The sequence below is a fragment of the Poromitra crassiceps genome (assembly GCF_964638095.1).
Source record: "Poromitra crassiceps genome assembly, chromosome: 3".
NCBI classification, from domain to species: domain Eukaryota; kingdom Metazoa; phylum Chordata; class Actinopteri; order Beryciformes; family Melamphaidae; genus Poromitra; species Poromitra crassiceps.
The window spans coordinates 51,025,205-51,032,216 of record NC_139625.1 but is presented as its reverse complement, the minus strand read 5'-3'; positions in this window follow the sequence as shown (position 1 = coordinate 51,032,216).

Genomic DNA, 7,012 nt, shown 5'->3' with positions numbered 1-7,012 from the left:
TAAGATCTAAGACTTTACTTATGGACAAACTATTAGACATCACCTCCATGTTCTAGTAATGTCATCCTTCCTCGTGAAGGGAGGGTAAAAGGTCTGGAAGCAGTGTAGCACAGTCTTGAGTGCAGACACATACATGCACTCACTTATTGTAATTGCTGCACATTTGCATGCAACATAATGTGTTGCCATTGGCAGGAAAAGCAGAGTTCAGTTGGACATTCCTGGGAAATGATAGATAGTAGGAGCATAGATTGAAGAGGCTATAGCATTGGGAGAACATGAGCCAGAGAAGGTGTTTGTCTAAACAGCATAACACTAGCTCTCTGTTTGATCTGTATGAAGCGGAGTGAGAGGAACATCACCCTCCTGTCTCCTCTCCATGTTTACTTCAACATGTTACCCCATCGGGCCACCCCACGTTCACCCCACACACATCGCCCCACACCCCCCACAGACAAACAGAGGGATAAAGAGAGGGATAGTGTGAAAGAGAGGAAAGACACACCTCATTAATCTTCCTGGCACTTTCCACTCCGCGGCTGTCTGTTTTAGCGGCACGTTTACTTTTACATGGAGGTGAAAGTGACTGATACCCAAACGGCCGCCTCAGAATGCAAAATGTTCAGCGTCACCCACAAGTAATAATTTACAGTTTGTAATTTTCATGCCGTCCTATTTTCTGAACTCTTTGGTGCACTCGGCCTTGCTCTTGTCTCTTAAAATGGAATTGTCCATACATTTGGACACATACTCTCTTCTCCTGGCTGACATGTTCAGGAGTGGGCCTGCTCTATTATGACGTGCTGTATAGAGCACATCAAAACTTACATGTACAGTTACCGAGGTTCCCTCAAGTTTCATTGTGTAAAGATGGCTCTTACTCACTCTCACCATGTTCTTTTACTCAAGCAAGAAGGTTCTGTCTGCAGACATAAACCAGACAGGCAGACTTGTCCACCTTACGAAAAGGTGTGGCATGTCCTGTTTAAAAAGTAAATGGGCCAAAGACGCAGTGATGTGGGGTTGTTTGTATGCAACTCACAAGCACTAATGTTGACCTAATTCACCTTTTTATCATTAAAAAAGAGACCTCTCATCTAATCTCAGACCTCTCACACATTGTAGGCTAATTAAAATACAACTGCAGATACAAGCTGATATTGTATCGTCTCTCTCATTCATTTATTCCTGACACACACACTCTCGTTGACTCTCTCGCTCACACACACCACGTGGCGGCAGCAGTTGTGCAGCCCATCCCGGGCCAGGCTCCGGTGTGGAGGGATATCAGACCTGTGAATTAGGGGGGGGCTGAATCACAATGGGGCTGGCAGCCCTGGAGGAGGTCGTTAAGGGTAGCAGGACCAGGCAGCGGCCGCCGCGTGCTGCAGTCAACAGCCCCAATCACCCACCTGGAACCAGGAGCCCAGACAGCCCGGGGGAGGCGGAGCCGCTGGCCAGGCCTCGGCTATGGGCTGGAGGTATGGAAGAGTCTGAGCCCAGACAGAGCAACCAGGGGTATGGTGTCCCTGCTTTCACTCCCCAGGCCCAAGGCTACCGGTGCCCCGCATGGGCCCCCTCCCCTTCGTCATGTCTGCCCAAACAGCCCCAAACCACCATTTCCCCCTCCATCTGCCCTCATCTACTACTACTACTACCTCCTCCCCCCGCAGACCTTTGCAACCACACCCACCTCTCTCCACCTAACTGCCGTACTCCGGTTTAATCACCTCTGGATGTGGATGGAGGAGGGTGGGGGCCTTGGGGGTGGAGGAGAAAACCACACATTACATCATGTATTTACTTATCCAGGGTAGCTAGCTAGTGTTGCGCGTGACATGGAGAGTGGAGCTGGGGGTGAAAGGTGAAGGATTCGGGAGTAAATGAGTCATGACCAAACCAAAGGGTTGGAATCTGGGGGCAGGCTGCTTAAAAAAAACCATGGTATACAACACCTTCCTTTTTATCACCACTCTGACTAACATGTCTGTGGTCGGAGAGTAAAAGACCTGAACACTTTGACTAACATGTCTGTGGTCAGAGAGTAAAAGACTTGAACACTTTGACTAACATGTCTGTGGTCAGAGAGTAAAAGACCTGAACAATTTGACTAACATGTCTGTGGTCAGACAGTAAAAGACTTGAACACTTTGACTAACATGTCTGTGGTCAGAGAGTAAAAGACCTGAACACTTTGACTAACATGTCTGTGGTCAGACAGTAAAAGACTTGAACACTTTGACTAACATGTCTGTGGTCGGAGAGTAAAAGACTTGAACACTTTGACTAACATGTCTGTGGTCAGAGAGTAAAAGACCTGAACACTTTGACTAACATGTCTGTGGTCAGAGAGTAAAAGACCTGAACACTTTGACTAACATGTCTGTGGTCAGAGAGTAAAAGACTTGAACACTTTGACTAACATGTCTGTGGTCACAGAGTAAAAGACTTGAACACTTTGACTAACATGTCTGTGGTCAGAGAGTAAAAGACTTGAACACTTTGACTAACATGTCTGTGGTCAGAGAGTAAAAGACTTGAACACTTTGACTAACATGTCTGTGGTCGGAGAGTAAAAGACCTGAACACTTTGACTAACATGTATGTGGTCAGAGAGTAAAAGACTTGAACACTTTGACTAACATGTCTGTGGTCAGAGAGTAAAAGACCTGAACACTTTGACTAACATGATGTCTGTGGTCAGAGAGTAAAAGACCTGAACACTTTGACTAACATGTCTGTGGTCAGAGAGTAAAAGACCTGAACACTTTGACTAACATGTCTGTGGTCAGAGAGTAAAAGACCTGAACAATTTGACTAACATGTCTGTGGTCAGAGAGTAAAAGACTTGAACACTTTGACTAACATGTCTGTGGTCAGAGAGTAAAAGACCTGAACACTTTGACTAACATGTCTGTCGTCACAGAGTAAAAGACTTGAACACTTTGACTAACACGTCTGTGGTCAGAGAGTAAAAGACTTGAACACTTTGACTAACATGTCTGTGGTCAGAGAGTAAAAGACCTGAACACTTTGACTAACATGTCTGTGGTCAGAGAGTAAAAGACCTGAACACTTTGACTAACATGTCTGTGGTCAGAGAGTAAAAGACCTGAACACTTTGACTAACATGTCTGTGGTCAGAGAGTAAAAGACTTGAACACTTTGACTAACATGTCTGTGGTCAGAGAGTAAAAGACCTGAACACTTTGACTAACATGTCTGTGGTCACAGAGTAAAATACTTGAACACTTTGACTAACATGTCTGTGGTCACAGAGTAAAAGACTTGAACACTTTGACTAACATGTCTGTGGTCAGAGAGTAAAAGACCTGAACACTTTGACTAACATGTCTGTGGTCAGAGAGTAAAAGACTTGAACACTTTGACTAACATGTCTGTGGTCGGAGAGTAAAAGACTTGAACACTTTGACTAACATGTCTGTGGTCAGAGAGTAAAAGACTTGAACACTTTGACTAACATGTCTGTGGTCAGAGAGTAAAAGACTTGAACACTTTGACTAACATGTCTGTGGTCGGAGAGTAAAAGACTTGAACACTTTGACTAACATGTCTGTGGTCAGAGAGTAAAAGACTTGAACACTTTGACTAACATGTCTGTGGTCAGAGAGTAAAATACTTGAACACTTTGACTAACATGTCTGTGGTCACAGAGTAAAAGACTTGAACACTTTGACTAACATGTCTGTGGTCAGAGAGTGAAAGACTTGAACACTTTGACTAACATGTCTGTGGTCAGAGAGTAAAAGACTTGAACACTTTGACTAACATGTCTGTGGTCAGAGAGTGAAAGACTTGAACACTTTGACTAACATGTCTGTGGTCACAGAGTAAAAGACTTGAACACTTTGACTAACATGTCTGTGGTTGGAGAGTAAAAGACTTGAACACTTTGACTAACATGTCTGTGGTCAGAGAGTAAAATACTTCAACACTTTGACTAACATGTCTGTGGTCAGAGAGTAAAAGACCTGAACACTTTGACTAACATGATGTCTGTGGTCAGAGAGTAAAAGACCTGAACACTTTGACTAACATGTCTGTGGTCAGAGAGTAAAAGACCTGAACAATTTGACTAACATGTCTGTGGTCAGAGAGTAAAAGACTTGAACACTTTGACTAACATGTCTATGGTCAGAGGGTAAAAGACCTGAACACTTTGACTAACATGTCTGTCGTCACAGAGTAAAAGACTTGAACACTTTGACTAACATGTCTGTGGTCAGAGAGTAAAAGACTTGAACACTTTGACTAACATGTCTGTGGTCAGAGAGTAAAAGACCTGAACACTTTGACTAACATGTCTGTGGTCAGAGAGTAAAAGACCTGAACACTTTGACTAACATGTCTATGGTCAGAGAGTAAAAGACCTGAACACTTTGACTAACATGTCTGTGGTCACAGAGTAAAAGACTTGAACACTTTGACTAACATGTCTGTGGTCAGAGAGTAAAAGACCTGAACACTTTGACCAACATGTCTGTGGTCAGAGAGTAAAACACCTGAACACTTTGACTAACATGTCTGTGGTCACAGAGTAAAAGACTTGAACACTTTGACTAACATGTCTGTGGTCAGAGAGTAAAAGACCTGAACACTTTGACTAACATGTCTGTGGTCAGAGAGTAAAAGACCTGAACACTTTGACTAACATGTATGTGGTCAGAGAGTAAAAGACCTGAACACTTTGACTAACATGTCTGTGGTCAGAGAGTAAAAGACCTGAACAATTTGACTAACATGTCTGTGGTCAGAGAGTAAAAGACTTGAACACTTTGACTAACATGTCTGTGGTCAGAGAGTAAAAGACCTGAACACTTTGACTAACATGTCTGTGGTCACAGAGTAAAAGACTTGAACACTTTGACTAACATGTCTGTGGTCAGAGAGTAAAAGACCTGAACACTTTGACTAACATGTCTGTGGTCAGAGAGTAAAAGACCTGAACACTTTGACTAACATGTATGTGGTCAGAGAGTAAAAGACCTGAACACTTTGACTAACATGTCTGTGGTCAGAGAGTAAAAGACCTGAACACTTTGACTAACATGTATGTGGTCACAGAGTAAAAGACTTGAACACTTTGACTAACATGTCTGTGGTCAGAGAGTAAAAGACCTGAACACTTTGACTAACATGTCTGTGGTCAGAGAGTAAAAGACTTGAACACTTTGACTAACATGTCTGTGGTCGGAGAGTAAAAGACTTGAACACTTTGACTAACATGTCTGTGGTCAGAGAGTAAAAGACTTGAACACTTTGACTAACATGTCTGTGGTCAGAGAGTAAAAGACTTGAACACTTTGACTAACATGTCTGTGGTCGGAGAGTAAAAGACTTGAACACTTTGACTAACATGTCTGTGGTCAGAGAGTAAAATACTTGAACACTTTGACTAACATGTCTGTGGTCACAGAGTAAAAGACTTGAACACTTTGACTAACATGTCTGTGGTCAGAGAGTGAAAGACTTGAACACTTTGACTAACATGTCTGTGGTCAGAGAGTAAAAGACTTGAACACTTTGACTAACATGTCTGTGGTCAGAGAGTGAAAGACTTGAACACTTTGACTAACATGTCTGTGGTCACAGAGTAAAAGACTTGAACACTTTGACTAACATGTCTGTGGTTGGAGAGTAAAAGACTTGAACACTTTGACTAACATGTCTGTGGTCAGAGAGTAAAAGACTTGAACACTTTGACTAACATGTCTGTGGTCAGAGAGTAAAAGACCTGAACACTTTGACTAACATGATGTCTGTGGTCAGAGAGTAAAAGACCTGAACACTTTGACTAACATGTCTGTGGTCAGAGAGTAAAAGACCTGAACACTTTGACTAACATGTCTGTGGTCAGAGAGTAAAAGACCTGAACAATTTGACTAACATGTCTGTGGTCAGAGAGTAAAAGACTTGAACACTTTGACTAACATGTCTATGGTCAGAGAGTAAAAGACCTGAACACTTTGACTAACATGTCTGTCGTCACAGAGTAAAAGACTTGAACACTTTGACTAACATGTCTGTGGTCAGAGAGTAAAAGACTTGAACACTTTGACTAACATGTCTGTGGTCAGAGAGTAAAAGACCTGAACACTTTGACTAACATGTCTGTGGTCAGAGAGTAAAAGACCTGAACACTTTGACTAACATGTCTATGGTCAGAGAGTAAAAGACCTGAACACTTTGACTAACATGTCTGTGGTCACAGAGTAAAAGACTTGAACACTTTGACTAACATGTCTGTGGTCAGAGAGTAAAAGACCTGAACACTTTGACTAACATGTCTGTGGTCAGAGAGTAAAAGACCTGAACACTTTGACTAACATGTCTGTGGTCAGAGAGTAAAAGACCTGAACACTTTGAATAACATGTCTGTGGTCACAGAGTAAAAGACTTGAACACTTTGACTAACATGTCTGTGGTCAGAGAGTAAAAGACCTGAACACTTTGACTAACATGTCTGTGGTCAGAGAGTAAAAGACCTGAACAATTTGACTAACATGTCTGTGGTCAGAGAGTAAAAGACTTGAACACTTTGACTAACATGTCTGTGGTCAGAGAGTAAAAGACCTGAACACTTTGACTAACATGTCTGTGGTCACAGAGTAAAAGACTTGAACACTTTGACTAACATGTCTGTGGTCAGAGAGTAAAAGACCTGAACACTTTGACTAACATGTCTGTGGTCAGAGAGTAAAAGACCTGAACACTTTGACTAACATGTATGTGGTCAGAGAGTAAAAGACCTGAACACTTTGACTAACATGTCTGTGGTCAGAGAGTAAAAGACCTGAACAATTTGACTAACATGTCTGTGGTCAGAGAGTAAAAGACTTGAACACTTTGACTAACATGTCTGTGGTCAGAGAGTAAAAGACCTGAACACTTTGACTAACATGTCTGTGGTCAGAGAGTAAAAGACTTGAACACTTTGACTAACATGTCTGTGGTCAGAGAGTAAAAGACCTGAACACTTTGACTAACATGT